Raw genomic sequence first — 18,378 nt, 5'->3', positions numbered from 1 at the left:
GAATGCCCTCGACAGGCGGCCAGAGAGCCCGCAGATACCCCCTTCCCTCCAGAGGCGCTCTTTGCGTGGAGTCTTCACCTCTCCCGGACCCCCTCCAGGAACCTTTTACAGACTGGAGCGCTTTAACACTTTCTTGAACTGGCAGATACTGATGTCTGGAATTTAGGACCCTACAGGCTCCACAGATGCCCCCGAGAATCCAAGCAGAACGGGAGAACGTAGCCAAAAAGCCCTGGATCTCCAAACCGCAGGAGAATTGGATCCCGGCTCCTCCTTTGCTCTGGCTTGGACGCCCAAGAGCGGGCTCTTTAAGCTGGCCTCAGCAATAAACGTTGCTTAGCGATAGGCCCAACGCACGCTGGGAAGTGTAGTCGCAGTGGACCCGGCATACAACCGGAAGTACGTCACTGGTCAGTCGCGAAGAACGCCAGGAAGTGTGGCAGCGTCGCTGCGTAGCATGCCGGGAGGTGTGTCTTGCGTCGGACCCGTGGCATGCCGGGAAGTGCGTCTTGCGTCAGTCGAATGGTACGCTGGGAAGTGTGGCAGCGTCGCCACGTTGCGTGTCAGAAGGTGTGTCTTGCGTCGGTCGCGTGGCATGCTGGGAAGTGCGTCAAGCTTTGGGGTCAAGGTACTACCGGAAATGTGGCTGTTTGGGAGGCGGGACTAAAAGGGAGGTGCGTCTGGGTGAACGCGGGGCACGCCGGGTAATGTGGCCGCGCGACCGCGTTGCATGCCGGGAGGTGCGTCTCTCGGCTGTCGCTCTGCATTCTGGGAAGTGCGTCATGCGTCAGTCGCGAAGCACGCCGGGAAGTGTGGTAGCGTCGATACGTAGCATGCCTGGAGGTGCGTCTTGCGTCGGTCGCGTGGCATGCTGGGAAGTGCTTCAGGCTTTGGTGAAGAGGTACTACCGGAAGTGTGGCTGTTTGGGAGGCGGGACTAGAAGGGAGGTGCGTCCTGGTGAGCGCGGGGCACGCCGGGAAGTGTGTCTGTGCCCGCTTAGGGGACTGCGTGGCGGGAACCCCGGGCGCCGAGGCCGGAGGAGGAGGCGGCGGGATGGCGGAGCGGATGGAGCGGGCGGCGCGGTGCTCAGCGCCGTGCGGGGCCGCGAGCCGGGCCTGCGGGGTGAGCGCGGGCAGCGGGCGGCCTCGGGGGCCCCGCGGTGTGCGGGCTGCACCTTTCAGTCCTGTCATTCCTCCCGTGGGCTTCCCTCTGTCACAGGATATAAAATCCCTGTCATCGGGAATCCGGGTGCCACCTTAGACCAGTTCGATGCCATTGGTTTTCCGACAATGAAATCCGGAAGCTGGACGGCTTCCCCCTGCTGAGGAGACGAAGAGCCTCCTGTTGAACAACAGCAGGACATGGTGAGTGTCTGCCGGGCCGGCGATCTGGTTCCCGGTGTGAACTTCAACAAGAACCCCACAGAGAAAACCGTGCAAATCTCCCCTTCGGGCCCAGTGCCCTGTTGTTCTGTCCCCGATGCTCCCTGTGACCTTGCAGGTGAAGATCGGTGGCTTGTCCGCTGCTCTGTGCTCGGGGGTTTGTGGGAACGCCCTGGAAGGCCCCGCGTGGACTTGTCTCCTTTTGAACTTGACCTTGGCTCTTTGCAGTATTCTCAGGAACCCCGTGACCAACAAGAAGCACTACCGTCTGTACGGCATTTACAAGGCCCCCCAAGTGCGCGAGCTGGACTTCCAGAAGGTGAAGCTCAAGGTAAGTGCCTGATCGGGAGTCAGCATCCCCTGGGGGGGTTCAGGTTTGATATTGTTATTGGGGTTTTTAAGTGTCTAATGGGTTTTGCTGTCGGCTTGTGATGCTAACGTGGGAAAGAAAACGTTAAGGTTGATGCTTAACCACTGAGCTCGACCGGCAAGGCCCCTGGGGATTGTCTATGGAAACATTGATACAGACAGTATTTCATAGCCATGGGTTGAAACCGAACGCAAGGGGACCCTGTGGACTTGGCCGCTGCGTGTACAGGATGGCATAGTAGTTGGAACACGGGGGCGAGGCCCAGGTCTTAGCCTCCCAGCTCTGCCCTCAGTGAATTTCTGAGTCCCCACTTAGCCTTGAATCCTCCTCCTCCTTAAACCTGAGGCGGTAGCAGTGCCAACCTCAAAGGCCGCTGGTGTCGTTTTGTTGTTAATCTCACCCGAGGATATTTAACCATTGATTTTTAGAGAGAGTGGAAGGGGGAGAGAGAGAGTGAGAAACATTGATGTGAGAGAGACGTGTCAATTGGTTGCCTGACCAGGGCCCGGGGTGGGGATGGGGCCTATAACTAAGATCATGCCCTTGACCGGAATTGACCCCAGGATCCTCCACTCCACAAGCTGATGCTCTAGCCACTGAGCCACACCAACCAGGCCTCCAAGGTCTGTGGGAGGACTCAGCAAGGTGCTTACTTGCAGCACTTGGCACCGGGTCTCCCTCGGCGAGTTCAGGATGAGCACGGGCGGGCTGGGCACGGGGTGTCAAGTGGAAACTCACAGTGGTGCACGCTGCCAGGTTGGCTAGCCCAGCGGTCGGCAAACTCATGAGTCCACAAGAGCCAAATGTCAACAGTACAACCATTGAAATTTCTTTTTTTTTTAATATGTTTTATTGAATTTTCACAGAGAGGAAGGGAGAGATAGTTAGAAATATTGATGAGAGAGAAACATCGACCAGCTGCCTCCTACACACCCCCCACTGGGAATGTGCCCACAACCAAGGTCCATGCCCTTTACCGGAATGGAACCCGGGACCCTTCAGTCCACAGGCTGATGCTCTATCCACTGAGCCAAACCAGTTTTGGCTGAAATTTCTTTTGAGAGCCCATTTCTTTAAAACTTAAACTTCTTCTAATACCACTTTTTAAAAATAGACTCGGCCAGGCCGTGGTATTTTGTGGAAGAGCCACACTCAAGGGGCCAAAGAGCCACATGTGGCTTGCGAGCCGCAGTTTGCTGACCACGGGGCTAGACTGGCCGGGCCCCTAGCGAGGCTGGCAGCTGGAAGGGCCGCTGGAGCTGAAGGCGAGTGAGCCGTTCAGAGACGGTGGTTCTCACGGGGTGTCCCGGGCCCTGGGGGTCGTGAGGTCTGAACCTGGCGATACTTGCTCACGTCTCACTTAAGGAAGTCCGTCGTGAACCAGACGCCTCTGCCATCTTTTCCTTTGGGACGTGATCATCCCTTTCAGTCCCTGCCCGCGACAGCTGGTCCCTGACTGGAGACGGGGGCTGCTGGGCGGGTGCCCTGTCCTGGGCTGGCTATCCAGGGCCTCAGCCGGGCACTCATCCCGAGCAGCTCCGTCCCTGAAACCCTGCGGCCCCCCCACCCCCGGCTTTGTGTCTCCTCAGGCCCCGGCCACGACGGGGAGGAGGAGGTGGAGGAAGACGCCCACGGCTCCTGAGTGTCCGGGGCCCGGCCGCCGGGGACAAGGTCCTGCCTTGAACGTGGAATGTTGGCGTCAAGCTTCGCCGAAGGCTCCGGCGGCTGCAGTCGTTTCTAATCCACATTCTGAGCTCTCACCGCCTGGTCCTCAGAGGGAACAGACACCCACCGCCTGCCGCCCGGGCTGTGCGCCCAGTGGTGTGTGTGCGCCTTTAAGCTGGACTAGGCGTCCTTCTGTAAAATGTTTGGATGTTTAAACGTTAATAAAACTGGTGTGAACGGCAGCCGCTGTTTGCTCTCAGCTCTTCCTTTCTCCCGCACAGGCTGGGTGAGGCCCAGGCACGGAGGGAATGACGGGTTTCTCAGGTCTGAGCGCACCGTGGACACAATGCCTCTTGCCACTGACCAGAGCAAGCCCCCAGGGCCGCCCCAGATCAGAGGCCCGGAGGTGCACTCCCCCTCCTTGAGCCCACAGCCAGGGTAGGGCTGTAAAGAAGGACAAACTGGCATGGCTCAGTGGGTAGATTGCCAGCCCTTGGACTTGAAGGGGCCTGGGTTGGATTCCAGTCAAGGGCACATCCCTCAGTTGTAGGCCGATCCCAACGGAGAATTGGGGGGGTGCAGGAGGCAAGCAATTGATGTTTTTCTTTGTTTCTCCCCCTCCCTGCCTCTTTAAAATCAGTGGAGCCCTAGCCGGTTTGGCTCACTCGGTGAGACTAAGGGGTGCCCAGTTAGATTCCAGCCAAGGGCACATGCCCGGGTTGCAGGCTCCATCCCCAGTAGGGGGCGTGCAGGAGGCAGCCGGTGGATGATTCTGTCTCCCTCTCTTCCTCTCTGAAATAAAAAAGTTTAAAGAAAAAATTTAAAAACAATGGGAAGATGTCCTCGGGTGAGGATTAAACAAAAAAGAGGGGCGAACCTGGGCCAATCACAGTCTCCCGTGGGCAGTGACAGGGGTCTGGACGCTACCTTTGCCTGTTTTCGCAAACAGCCCCCGAGCAGCGTTGTTGAGCCATCACTCGCTGAAATAACTAAGGTTCTAGGCGAGCGAGGTGACGGCACGCTGGTTAAAGGGACCAGCCAGGCTAGAAAGGTAACCACAGAACTGCAACATGCTAGGAACGAGAAACCACCACCCTACGGTGACCAGACGTCCCGCTTTTGGCGGGACAGTCCCAATTTTTAACAACTTGTCCCGATTTTTGAAAATCGGGACTTTTTAAAAACGCCACAGGATGCGGGGTAAATTGTTAAAAATCGGGACATCTGGTCACCTTACACCACCCATACGCGCTGGTAACGACGTGAGCTGTATAGAGTAGAGTTGAATAAGCCATCTGTCACACTGTGCACACACGTACATGCACTGTACACTGTAGCCCACAATATAGCACTTCCAGTACTTCGTTCTTGCGGGTGTTTAAAAACACCCTGCAGCCCTAACCAGTTTGGCTCGGTGGATAGAGCGTCGGCCTGCGGACTGAAAGGTTCCAGGTTCGATTCAGGTCAAGGGCATGTGCCTTGGTTGCAGGCACATCCCAGTAGGGGTTGTGCAGGAGGGAGCTGATCAATGTTTCTCTCTCATTGATGTTTCTAACTCTCCATCCCTCTCTCTTCCTCTCTGTGAAAAATCAATAAAAATATATTTTAAAAAACACACAAAACACCCTGCAGGCATAAACCAGGGAGTCAGAAGCGCGCCCTCTGGTGGGAGGGAAAGGGTACTGCAGGGTGCGGAACAGGAAGCAGAGCTGTTTGCTGGTGTTTTTATAACCAAACACGACTCGGATGCCCAGGACATAAAAGTGAAACCCTTAGGGGGTTATTTGGGAAAGACGTTAGCCAGGTTTCCCAATGGATGAGTTAAACTTTCCTTGTGATTTTTTTTTCTTCATTATGTGGACTCTATGAATCTCACCCTCCTCAGTAAGCACCAATTTCCCCCCAGTTGCAGCCCTGCAACGATGAGCAGAATATGGGTCCCGAGGCCATAGATCCGACGTGAGGGCTTATGTGGCGCAAATGCTCGTGATTGACGGGAGTGGAAACGGGCCCACACGTGTTCCTCCCATGAGGGACTGTTACAGAGATCCCTGACAGTCAAGGCGGGAGAGTTTGGAGATTCACTTGTTTCACCGCGGTGGGCTTAGAGAAAAATGATTTCAAATTGTAAGCAAAGGTACAAGCAGAGCTTCCCTTTTCATTAAGGAGCTCTGTGCGCTGAGAGGTTATCTCGCTGCGGTCCTTGAAAACTAACACAGCCAAATGTATGGGCATACCTAGTCTTGGCCTGCAAGGTCAGACGGCTAATTTCATGATCCTCGTTTTACAAGCAGGCTAGAAGGCAAACATTTTTTCAGAATAAGAGGCCATCTAAGAAAAGCAGCAGAAAATTCCAAACAGCGGCTGTTTTTTGTTTTGTTTTGTTTTTACAAAACAGGGGTTCTCCTTCTCAGGACTAGTAAGAGCCTCCTCAGACCATCGAACGCTCACACTTCCTTCCAAACCCATTTCTCCGTTCGTTTTATTCTTGCTCCTCCCTGCACTTCCTGTGTGCAGCGTCCAGACTCCTAGGGCCTGGTGCCGGGTGTGCTTTTCCTGAAAACTCTGGAACACACACACAAGAGAAAGTCCTTTTCCACAAGCTCTTGGCCTGTTGTGTGAAGCAGAGGGATCCGGGGCTGGGACCCTGTGACAGTGTCGCCCTCTTGTGGTTCGTAGCTGTTACTGCTACCAGGAGGGCTCTTTTTGGCCCAAAGAGAGTCCCCTCCGGACCCTTTCCTTCCTGGTCCATCACAGCTGGTTTCTAATGACTGTAAGGTTTGAGGCGCAGGAAACTGACCACCAAGGAGCTTTAAAGTAAAGTTTATTCCCCAGTAATGAAGGGGACTCATTACGGAGGTAGAGAAATCAGAATTGAAGGAGTCGGGAGGGGGGATGGACCCAGCCGGGCTGCCGCCTGGACGTGGAGGATCAGCAGCACGCGACTGGTCTGGGGGGTCTTTTTAAGGGGAGGAACAGGAGAGGGTTGGACCCAGGGCAGAACGGGAAGGGGTGGGCTCCAGGACACTTTGGCAGGCGCTGATTGATGGCTCAATGTCTTGGAGATGTCTCTGTGACAGGTGCCAGTAAGGTCATAACTCCGCCCACCAGTTGGGAGGAGGGAGAACCTTATAATGACCACCGTTACCAGCATGCCCCAGGGTGACATCACGGTCCCCGAATTTTGGGGACCCCGTTGGAGGCGAGGATTTGAACTGCAAACGGTCAGCTAGGATCTCGAAAGGGAGTGAGCCAGCGGCGAGGCAGGGCTAGAGGCTCGGGGGTAAGCGGCAGTCGGGATGGTCCCGGTGCCCAAATAAGGTCTGAGAGCCGTGGTTCCCGGCTCTCGGGTGGGAAATGGGTCGGTGTCCCCAGCAGACTGCCCGGGAATGTTCGGACCGGAACCCGGATCCTCTGGCCGCCGCGGTGGAAGAAGGAAGCCGCAGGCAGAAGGTGGCCCGGCCACGGTGGCGGTTTATTGAAGAGCAAGCACAGACTCCCCCGTGGGGAGAGGGAAGGGGCCCACGGAGCTCCTTTTCCCTGCGGCTTGTTCATAGCCGTCCCGGCTCACACTGCGGGTTTGGCACATCCCGGTGAACACCGCAGAGCCCGCGGTATGCACGGGCACACCTCGTAAAGGCCGCAGGGCCTTGTGCCTTGGTGTCCCCTCTGATGGGTCACCGTATCCTCCTCCGGTTGGTTACTATGGAAACTCCTGAGCCCAAAGGCCCAACCTCACACGGGACAGGTGAGGTTCTCCCCCCTCCGTCCTTATTGTTTCCCTCTTCCCCCTGGGCTTCCTCCTTCTCCTCCTGGAGGAGGGGCTCCTTCCCCGGATTTAGTAAACTCAGGCCTTTTGCCGGTCCCAGCGGCCTCATTCTATGGAAATGCATCTGTTGCAGCTGTTCAGCTCTCCCATTCTATAGAAATAGACCTTCTGCTGCTCTGCAGCCCTGTGCTTCCTCCTTGGTCCCCGTAATTTCTAAACTTCCCTAAGCCTGCCCTGTGTTTCAAGCGGAACAGCGTCAGGCAGTGTACACGGGCCGTAAGGGTCCCGGGTGCCGGTGGGGAGCATTCTGTCCCCTTGCGACGAATGCTCACGATGCAGGGGCGGCGAGGCCCTCTGCACAGAAGTTGGCGGGCGGGGCGGGGTGGCCCACGTTTTCTCTGCTGCTCTCAAAAGGCTCCCTTTCATCTGTTTGTGCTCATGTGAACTGTGGGTGGCAAGATTGTCCGCGCACATTGTTTGCCTTGCCTGTGTGCCCCCGAGAAAGACCCCAGGGCCCCCACACCTGCCTCAGGGCAAAGGGAAGGGAAGTCCCAAAGGGAACGTGCCTTTATGGCCGCTTGAGTGCACAAGTCCCATCTGGGCCTGGGAGCCAGCTGCTGCCGGACACAACGGGGCCACGGGAGGAGATGATCCCCAACCAGCAGCATCTGTTTCCTTCTCGCCGGCGCCTGGGGTTCGAGGCAGTTTCCGGGAACTGTTTCACCTACTTCAATGAGAAACAGGCATGTTTGCTGAATGGGAAACGGGAACATGGGCCCCTTCCTGTTCCCCCTGCTCCCACCCCATGGGGGTACAGTGAGGCCACCAGTGATGTGTAAGCAGGCTGTGAGGCCGTGGGAGCCTGGCCGGCTGCTTGGACTAAGAAAGGCCACGGAGAAACTGCTTCTGGGCGTGAGCCAGCATGGTCGCCGCTTGCCCCAGGACACAGCTCCTCAGTCCCCCATGGGCCCTGCCGGGCTTGTCTTCTGTCTCCTATAGAGCCTTGCCGTGGGAAGTCTGGGCTGCGGCAAAACAACGGCACTGGCACCGGCAGGCGGTCCCCGGTGCGACCCATCTGCAGGCCTTGTGGGACACGGAGGAAAACGTGGGTGCAAAGGTAAGTCCTGCTATGAACACACATGTCTCGCAGCCGGTGCTCTGGGCTCTTTGCCTGATACGTGCCACGGCCGAGTGCATTTCGTGTCTAGATGTTTAGTGACATGAAAGCAACCGCTGCAGGTAGGAGGGGGTGAGCATTCGGATTAGGTGAGGAGCTCTGGGGTCTTGGGCTGGAGGACAGGTCAGGCCCAAGCCCCCCACCCCACCCCACCCCATTTGAGCCACCTGTGCCCCCAGGGTCCAGCCAGGGGATAGGCCCCTCGACGGGTATATCGACCAGAGAGGATTTTTAACTCAGCCAAGTAAGGTAGGAAAGGGCAAGTGGGGAGAAAGCATAAGGTTGCCAGGTCTGATTGGGTGACATCTAGCTCCCCGCCAAGCACAAATCACCGGGCACCCCTCACCTGTGAACGCTGTCCCCAAGGACGGACAGGGTCACGGCTCGGGCTGCTGGTCTGTGGGCAAGGAGCCCGGCTGTTAGATCCCTAAAGGCAAAGCACAAGAACAAAAACAGGCGGAGAGAAAATGAAGACGATGAGAGCGTGTTTTCCGTGTTAGGACCCGGTTTCAGTTGTAGACTACAACCCGCCCCGGCCATGGCAGTCCCTTGAGGACTTGCAAAGCTTCGGCTTGGCGGTCAGTCCCCGCCCGGGGGCAGCTAAGTCCTCCCGGAGTGCGTACTCGCGAGTCCCTGGAGTTCCCACGTGCCCCTGGGGCCCCGGGAAGTCCGTGGGGAGTCTGTCCCCCTCCCGGCAGCTTCCTGGAAAAAAAACAATTGCAAATGGGCCTTCTGCGGCCAGGGTCTCTCCATGCCGGCCTGGAGGTCTCTGCTGGTCGCCTTGGGCCTTGCTGAACACTTTCTCCCCGTTCAAGCCAGACACGAGACGCTCTGAGGTGAATGAGATGAATTTGGGGGTCTTAGGGGGCAGCGGTGGTCTCTCGACCCCGCCCCTGCCCCCGCCCTTCAGATGCATCTTTGCTTGACTTTTATCCCATCGGCAGTCGCTACCTTGCGGTCAGTTTTCTATAGCTCCGGAGCAAGGTAAGGGCTAAAATTTGACCTCGATGCCCGAGGCAGAGTTCCAGGAGCCCGGAGGCGATACCAGATTGCCCCCGGTTACTCTCAGTTTTCAAAAAGTGATCCAGTTTTTGGGAGATTGTACCACCAGGTATATAGGTTATGTGTGCCTCAGGGCGATTCCTGGCTGGCTGAGATGTGAGTGCCCTGGGGGCCGGGGGCCAGCACCGCCGGGGTCCGCCCCGGGTGCTGCTTATCCCCAGGGCTCCCCGGACCCTGGGAGCGCCAATGGGCCGGTCCGCAGGGAGCCGCAGGAGCCCACCCGGCCGTGGGGGGCCTCCGACCTCGTGGGTCGGCCTGGTCGGTCTGCTCGCTCGTGGAAGCGCCCGAGGGCCCCGTCCAAGGAGCCGCAGAGCCCACAAGGCCGCGGGGGCCGAGTTGGGCGCCGGCCCGCGGGTCTGCCTGCTTGCTCGTGGAAGCGCCCGAGGGACGGTCCACCGGAGCCGCAGGGCCCACACGGCCGCGGGGGCCGAGTTGGGCGCCGGCCCGCGGGTCTGCCTGCTCGCTCGCTCGTGGAAGCGCCCGAGGGACGGTCCACCGGAGCCGCAGGGCCCACAAGGCCGCGGGGGCCGAGTTGGGCGCCGGCCCGCGGGTCTGCCTGCTCGCTCGCTCGTGGAAGCGCCCGAGGGACGGTCCACCGGAGCCGCAGGGGCCCACACGGCCGCGGGGGCCGAGTTGGGCGCCGGCCCGCGGGTCTGCCTGCTCGCTCGCTCGTGGAAGCGCCCGAGGGACGGTCCACCGGAGCCGCAGGGCCCACAAGGCCGCGTTGGCCGAGTTGGGCGCCGGCCCGCGGGTCTGCCTGCTCGCTCGCTCGTGGAAGCGCCCGAGGGACGGTCCACCGGAGCCGCAGGGGCCCACACGGCCGCGGGGGCCGAGTTGGGCGCCGGCCCGCGGGTCTGCCTGCTCGCTCGCTCGTGGAAGCGCCCGAGGGACGGTCCACCGGAGCCGCAGGGCCCACAAGGCCGCGGGGGCCGAGTTGGGCGCCGGCCCGCGGGTCTGCCTGCTCGCTCGCTCGTGGAAGCGCCCGAGGGACGGTCCACCGGAGCCGCAGGGGCCCACACGGCCGCGGGGGCCGAGTTGGGCGCCGGCCCGCGGGTCTGCCTGCGCGCTCGCTCGTGGAAGCGCCCCGAGGGACGGTCCACCGGAGCCGCAGGGGCCCACACGGCCGCGGGGGCCGAGTTGGGCGCCGGCCCGCGGGTCTGCCTGCTCGCTCGCTCGTGGAAGCGCCCGAGGGACGGTCCACCGGAGCCGCAGGGCCCACACGGCCGCGGGGGCCGAGTTGGGCGCCGGCCCGCGGGTCTGCCTGCTCGCTCGCTCGTGGAAGCGCCCGAGGGACGGTCCACCGGAGCCGCAGGAGCCCAACCGGCCGTGGGGGGTTTTCGACCTCGTGGTTCGGCCTGCTCGCTCTGCTCGCTCGTGGAAGCGCCCGAGGGCCCCGTCCACTGAGCCGCCGAGCCCTCAAGGACGTGAGGGCCGGGTTTGGCGCCCACCCGAGGGTCTGTAGCGCTATGCCCAGTGCCCTTAAGGAGCGTTTAATGATTCTTAAGGCGGCTTCATTGGTTCATTGAGATTTGGTAGCCTCAGGGCTTGTGGGGTTGTTTCGTCAAATGGAAGTCCGGACTGTTATAGCAGCGCCCCCTCGGGGGGCTCCTTGGAGAACCGGAGGGAAGGGTGCCGTGCTGCTACGAAATGGGGCCGGCGTGGAACCTGCAGGGAAGCGAGTGGAGGGCATTGGCAGGCTTGTCCACGGACACTGGGTGCCGGTCATCTGGTGAGGCTTTTCTGGGGCTTGTTACCGAGGTGGGGGCCGGCCCACGGTATACTCAGAACGCGTGTAGGACGCTGCGGTCCTGCGGAGGCGCGCTCCTCATGCAATTTCCCTGGGATCCGGGGATGGCCCGGAGGTGTAAGGGCCTTGGGGCCCCAGTGCCTGAGAGAGCCCCCGGGGCCATGGCACTATCAGGGGTCGCTGCTGGGTCTCGGTGCTTACGTGTAGTGGAAGCTTGTGCCTTACAGGGAGATGGGCCTTTGCTTTAAGCATTTCCCGACCCAAGCGTGTGTGGCTGGCCCAGGAGGGCAAACCAAGTCTTGTGGACACAGGGGTGCGGTGTGTGGTTCAGCCCTGCCAGCGGCTGCAGAGCGCGGGGTCGGGCTTTTCCGGCCTGAGGGGGAGAAGGGCGAGCTCCCTAGAGTTGATGGCAAACGAATTGGTTGGCGCTCTGGGCGCAGGGCTCGGGCTTGTACTGGTCCACCGCCTGACTGCCTCTGCCCTTGCCCCTGAGACGGCCCACGCGGGGCCTGGCATTCATTCGGGCTCCCGGGGCCCTTGTGTGCAACCTGGTGCGGCTTAGCAAGCCCCACCTGGCGGGCTCCGCTCTGCAGGTGTCTCCAACCTCTTCCCCGGGCTGCCCCCCCCACTCTCGCGAGAGAAAAGCGTTGTGAGGCTCGCGCTCCGATTTCCGCTTGCCGCGTCCCGGAAGGCTATCCGCGCAGAGGGCGGGCGCCTTTGCTGTGCAGTTGACACTCGTTCTCCGTGTTGCAGGCCGTGCGAGACGGGCTCGGAGGCTTGACAGGTTTGGGCTCCCCCTTTGCCGCCGGCTTGTTGTGCGCCCTTGGGGCCCCGTGGAGCAAAGGCGTGGGGCTGCGGCTCGCACGCGGGTGTTAGGCCAGGTGCTTCTGGTGGTCCCTTTGTTTTCCTCCCTGGGGGAGATGGAGGTAAGTGTGGCGGGGCACAGCAAGAAGGGGGCAGCAGCCACAGACGGCCGTGCTGCGAGGGGAATTGGACCCCGGGTGTTCCACGCCCGGGGAGGAGGAGGCCCACCCGGTTAGAGGTGTGTGGAAAGGCAATTTGAGGTTGTATGGGAAAGGCGACCTGGGAAGAGAGGCCGTGGAATGGTGTTTTCTCCACTTTGCTGGGGCTCATTTGTTGGGCATAGGAGACGAGTCCCCGGTGAGGCTCATAGAAGGCAGCCCTGCGGTGCTGGTGGTCGAGGGTCCCTGGCGGTTGGGTGCCAGCTTCCTCGAGGCTATGGGGGCCGGCACAAGCGGTGAAGGGGGAACCCAAGGAGTAGGGGCTGCCTCCCAGAGAGTGTTCGTTTCCACGGCAGGCTCAAATGGACCTTCCCTGGGGCTCAGCTAAGCTCTGGTTTCCGCTATCTTCATGCCCTCGAGGCCTGCCCAAGGTGGCCAGGTTAGTAGGAGAACCCTGCGCTCGGTGGCTGGCTGGCTAGCTTCGGCGTTCTGTGGGTTTGGGCCACGCCTCGGTCAAACGTGCCTCGTTGATCCCACTTTGCTCGCCCCTCCTCGGGGCTGCTTGCGGGCTCTGTTGCCCGAAGGCGGGTGAGTGCGCTGCTCACCCGTGTGAAGCTTTGCGGCTTCGTTGGCTTGGTTTATATAAGGCTGTTTCTCCCCCCTGCAAGCTGTCCCACATTTCCATCTTCCCCCTTCCCCGTTTCTCTTCCTCCGCAGCAGCAGCAGCAGCAGCAGCAGCAGCAGCAGCAGCAGCAGCAGGTGAGGGGAGAACGTGGGGTGGGGTGGGGGGCTTTCTGGGGTCGACCAGATGGCCCATCCCGAGCTGGGGGTCGACCAGATGGCCCATCCCGAGCTGGGGGTCGACCAGATGGCCCAACGAAAATCGGGTCGACCAGATGGCCCAGTGAAATCCGGCCGGCAGAACGGGGGAAGCGTCCGGGGGTGGTGGGTGACCCAGGGCTCTCCCGAGCCCCGTTCGGGAGGAAAAAGGGCCGGCTCCGACTCGGCGTTAGATATCCCTCCGCCGCACCAGGTCTTCCAGCAGGCCCCAGTGCGGCCAACACGGCCGCTCCCAAGTGACATCTAACCGCGGAGGGATTTTTTTGTTTTGTTCCTTTTTTTCCAGAGATGACAGTCAGTCCAGGCAAAAGCGGCCCGCCAACTGCACGTACACACGCCCGGGGCTCCCCGGGGACGTCCGTCCGTGCCGTGGGCAGGTCGCAGTTGGTCACAAACGGCATTTCTGACCTCCAGGCCCGTTTCTGCATGTACGCACGCCCCAGTGGGAAGAACAGAAACGTGCCTGGAGGTCAGAAATGCCGTTTGTGACAACTGCGACCTGCCCACGGCACGGACGGACGTCCCCGGGGAGCCCCGGGCGTGTGTACGTGCAGTTGGCGGGCCGCTTTTGCCTGGACTGACCGGCATTCCCGGAAAAAGAAAACCCCCTCCGCGACTGTCAGTCACTTTGGGGCGACCGTGTTGGCCGCACTGGGGCCTGCTGGAAGACCTGGTGCGGCGGAGGGATGTCTAACCCCGGAGCCGGCCTTTTTCCCCAAAAAAACGGGGCTCGGGAGAGCTCTGGGTCACCCACCACCCCCAGACGCTTCCCCCGTCCTGGCAGCCACATTTCGCTGGGCCATCTGGTCGACTCGATTTTGTTGGGCCATCCGGTCAACCCCAGCAAGCTAGCTGCACTTTTTACAACTTTTTCCCCCCCTTTTTTCCTTTACTAGGGGCCAAATACACGACCTCGTGTATCTTGAAAGGAATTGGGGGCTGCAAGGTCACCCCAGGCCAGTCTGCTGGCAGCCCCACTCCCACCGGCACAGAGCAGAGCCATTGGGGCCACCAGCAAGCGGTGCGAGTGGCAGCTACTGCCCCAGTTGCCCCGCAGGAGCGAGCAGGAGGAGGTGGAGAAACCCTCAGGAGCACCGGGGCCAGCGGCCGGCACTGGCAGCGGGGGCAAATGACAGAGACCAGCACCCCAACCTGGGCGGGTGCCCCTGCTCGGTCCTAAGCCTTTGAGTACAAAGGTAGGTTTGGGGTGTTTTTTAGTGTGTGTTGCAAGTACTAGGCTTCTCAAACTCGCAGCCAAGGGGCCACAGGCCTTGGACAACCCTGCCTCCAAGTGGGTCAGAGATCCCCTAATGCTCTCCTTGTGCCATTTCCTATGGGGTGGGGGGGGTAAATCCTCTTGGAGGAATGTCTTTTAGTTCTTTTTGCTTTTCCCTACTTCTCTAATGCCTGCCTTCCCCAGTCTGTAAGCCTTGGGGACCCCCTTCCCCCAGCATGATTTCTTTTTAACCTATATGCTTCAAGCAATTAGTCCCAGAAAAGCGCTAGTGCCAACTTGTGGGTTACCGGCACCTGGGCAGCCTCGTTCCGGTTCCAGCCGAGCCGGGTGGAGCCTCTGCGCTGGCAGGAAGAGGCAGGTGAGCCTGCATTTCCTTTGGTCGGGACACACTGGCTCAGGCTCACAGCTCGTCCTCCATCCTCGGTACTTCCTTTCCCCTCCCCTAGGGCCCCCGACAAATCTTTCAAAAGCCGTCTCAGCCCTGGGCGAAACCCAACAGCCTGTCCCTGCTCTCTCCTTCAGTCCCCTAAAGAGACGCCCCAGCAGGCCGGGCCACGTGAGACCCACAGCTTGACATGGAAGGTGTGCTCCGTCAGGACACAGGACAGCCGCCACGCGCACACGGTGGCTGAAATGCTGCCGGGAGAGCCACTCACAAGCAAAAATCCAAGCCCAAGACATTTCTTGAAGCCCCTTCCTGGCTCCCCCATAACAAATCGCACAAGGAGAGCTTGCCCTCAGCTGAAAAGACGCTGCCAAACACCCCTGACTCTGGGACTCGCCCCCGTGCACAGTGTTTCCCCGTTAAACCTCGGACCCTGTGGGTGGCTGAGGAACCCTACCTGTCCTCCTTTCTCCTTGTGCCTTTCTACTTGGGCGTCTAATTCTTCCCGCATCTTGAGGCGTGGGGAGAGAAGAATGGGGAAGGTAAAGCACCCTGCGTGCCTCGGAAACTCTCCAGAGTCCACACGATTCCAAACACGTGGGACACCCCCCCCCCCCATCTGTTCTGGCCGATTCCGGGGGAGGAGGCTGCCCCACGGCGCCAGAAACTCCCAGAGATGCCCATTTCTGCCACCTGCCCCCCCCCCACTCCCTCCCCAGTTGCGAATTCAGAGACACCTGGAGAGGCCCAGCCCTGACATGCGAGTGCTCTGACGGCACGCTCGGCTGTCAGTCCGCCCGGGGCCCAGGTTGACCAGAATTCCAGAACACAGCCCGGAACGATCACGTCTTCTGACACTTTGTCCTTTCTTGTTGCCCACACAGCCAACAAGCCAAGAGACTGACTGGGCGTGCAGGCCCACGGCCCACGGCCCACGGGGAAGGAGAAGGCTTAAGGAATTTCAGGACATCTGCTCCCCCTCCCCCACCTCAGTAACCATGCTGACTCCGATGCATGACCACGTGTGTTTGACGCTGCTGCTATGGAAACGGTAGCATCAGGTCTGATGGGTGAGAAGGCCACCCTTTCAGAGGCAAGGATTGTGGAAACCAATGAGCGCCTGGTGATGAATCAGAATAGAGGGAGTGGGAAGACCTAACCAACCCACACGCGGGTTTCTCCTCACTCACTCACTCACTCACTCACTCCAGGCCTGAGGTCACTCGGGGCTAATCCTCCTCCGGGAAGCACCTCTGCCCCGGGAAAACCGATCGCATGTTCGTTTGCCCCGTTCCGTTCTGGAAGCCTAAAAGTGGTTCCCGTCCCCTAACCCCCCATAAGCCGATTCCCATCCGACGCTCCTTACTCTCAACCCCAGCCTCCATTTGCCCTCGGTACTGACGATAGGTCCTCCCTTCCTGCAACTGATGGATGGCCTGTGGCGGCCGCTGAGTTTGCATGGCAATTTTTTTTTCTTTTTTCCTTCACACACACTGGTCCCGCCCACTGACCGGTGGCGTGGCTGTGGGTGGTGCTGGCAGGCCCCTCCCTGTGCAGCTCCTCCCAGTGGGCCATTCCTGCCTGAGAATTCTAACCACCCCCGTGGCCCCCGGCAAAGGAATTCCCAGGAAGCTGGCCATTTCCCTTCTCACTCTCTGATGGTTCTCAAATTGAAAACCGCCGAGGCTCTTTCTCTCCGTTCCCTCTTCACCAGCAGCTGCCTCCTCCCCAGTCCCGGAGAGCTCAAATCCGGAGAACCTGAGCTCCAAAGCAGCCTTTCCCATCTAACACGTCCTCAGCTCAGGCCCAAAGACCGCCTTCCTCATCGGCCCCTTCTATTCCCGCGTCCACCCCACCCCTGAGGGAGGCAGCAGGCGCTGAGGGCGCAGTCCGAGTCCACATCCCGTTCTCTATGTCCAGCCTCACAGACTGAGGGGCATCTCGGGTTTCTTTTTCCGCTGAACTAGATGCAGGTCCACAAACCCCTCAAAAAGACCTCGTTAGCCTGACCTCTAAGGTCTTTGATAACAGAGACGAGGAGACCCAGATCCAACAACAAGGCGAGATCAGGCCCGGGCTGAGGCCCAGCAGGAGGCCTCCCAGCTCCTAGCCACCGCTTTCAAACCCCAAAGGAAGTGCCGGTCCTCCAACCGTGGCTAACTCAGGGGCTGAGCCCCCTCTGGGCCCACGCCTCCAATGCAGCCCGGAAGGACAATGGCCAAGTCCTGCTCTGACCCGAGATCCCCGCCTGGACCCTGCCCGAGGCTCGGAAGGGAAGGCCACTGGAAATCAGACTGTCATCTGGCTCCTCCGGGTCAGGCCTCCCCTCAGCCAGTCCAGCATGGCCGCCCTCTGGATCCGGTTTGGAGCTCCCGGACCTCCTGGGACTGGCCGCCCAAGAAGCTGCCCAGGCCCTGACAGGGCCCCACAGACTTCTATCACCAGGACAGAGCCTCGGGGAACGACTGCGGTGGCAGGTAAGCCCATCTCTTTCTTCACGGACACCGGGGCCACTCATTCTGCCCCTCCTAATTTGCTGGGACCCTCGTCCACTCCTCAGTCTCTATTATGGGGGTTGACGGATCAGTCTCACAGCCATTAGCCACCTCAAATTCCCCCATTCACTCTTTTCTCATTCTACCTCGGTGCCCGGCCAGGTCTACCGTGCATCCCCTCATAAAACCCAGTTGTCCCAAACCAAAATCACCTACCTCAGTTTCCCTCTCTCAGCCCACAAGGCCGAGCCATTCCTGGGACTGTAAACGCCTCATCTCTTTATCTCCTCTATCTATAAGAAGAATGTGCCCTTTAAGACCGAAGCGGCTAAAGGAGGCCTGGCTAGCCTGGCAACAGGCTGCGGAGCCTGCTCCCCCACCCCCCTTAGAAGTTACTCTGAGCAAGAAAGTGAGGCTTCAGTCCCCGAGCCTGGCAGGACAAGGTTGCTGGACGCTCCTTAAGCTAAACCAGAATAATCAGTGTCTCTAACCTCTTATCCAACCATCCGTGTGCCTGGCTTTCACTACTCCTTTCCTTCCTTTTCCCTCCCACTTTCACTGCAGTACAATCTCAACCACTCATCTGTCACCTCTTATTGGTGGCGCCATGGTGACTACTCTCTCAGCTTGGAGTGCGGAACTAGAAAAAGGAATCCCATACCCTTTAGCCCACCTCTTCTCCTTACACCTTCCAGCTTGTCTCCGTGCTAGGGATTTTTCTTCCTCTGTCTCCCCCCATCAGCTGGACAGGAACCTGTACTCTCATCTGTCTCTCACCCAATGTAGACGTAGCCCCAATAATCAGTCTCTACCTGTCCCCGTAACCATCATATCTGACACAAAAGAGGAGTTCACATCCCTCACCTCCTAACCCTCAGCATCAAGTGGCAGTTGGAACTGCCTCAGGGAGCCTAACCACTGCTCTACCTACTCTGAAACCCTGCCTCGGGACCTACAGGAAACACGTGGATGCCCAGCAAGGGGAAAAACTGGGAAAACAAGAACCTCACCCCCAGGGTAACCTATTCTACCCTTTCATATCACTAGTGAGGCAACCGACACCCCTACTCTTTTCCCCCTAAAAATAACAGCTAGGTCTCGGTTATATTTCAGCTCCAGAAAAGCAGCAAAGCCAGACAAGTGACGCTGTGGCAGCCTCAGGAACAGCTTTAACCTCCCAAGTGACTCAACAGGACCGCTCTCGAGACGTCACCAGCCAGTCTCTTGGGGAAATCGTGCTGCTGCACCCTTCACCCAGCACGGAAAAGCTACCTGTTTTTGGCTCAC

The 18,378-nt window shown here is 59.6% G+C and overlaps 2 long non-coding RNA genes across 6 annotated transcripts; both read left to right on the top strand.

Moving 5' to 3' along the window:
• Positions 1 to 974: 974 nt before the first annotated feature.
• Positions 975 to 3,659, top strand: LOC311614476. Of its 4 annotated transcripts, none has more exons than XR_014793652.1 (4): positions 975 to 1,122; positions 1,219 to 1,364; positions 1,620 to 1,713; positions 3,342 to 3,659. It is a non-coding gene; the product is annotated as an uncharacterized lncRNA (long non-coding RNA). The 4 variants fall into 4 exon arrangements; XR_014793653.1 differs by having other exon boundaries at positions 1,611 to 1,713; XR_014793654.1 differs by having other exon boundaries at positions 1,219 to 1,500.
• A 2,138-nt stretch (positions 3,660 to 5,797) lies between these two features.
• On the top strand, positions 5,798 to 18,331 carry LOC311614480. 2 transcript variants are annotated; one of them, XR_014793664.1, is made up of 4 exons: positions 5,798 to 8,303; positions 13,871 to 14,170; positions 15,481 to 17,073; positions 18,205 to 18,331. It is a non-coding gene; the product is annotated as an uncharacterized lncRNA (long non-coding RNA). The 2 variants fall into 2 exon arrangements; XR_014793665.1 differs by lacking the exon at positions 5,798 to 8,303 and adding an exon at positions 10,774 to 11,956.
• The last annotated feature ends 47 nt before the right edge of the window (positions 18,332 to 18,378 follow it).

Source organism: Pipistrellus hanaki, assembly GCF_964339955.1.
Source record: "Pipistrellus hanaki genome assembly, chromosome: 21".
NCBI lineage: Eukaryota > Metazoa > Chordata > Mammalia > Chiroptera > Vespertilionidae > Pipistrellus > Pipistrellus hanaki.
Note: the sequence above shows the minus strand (reverse complement) of the source record. Positions and strands in the feature narration are given on the sequence as shown.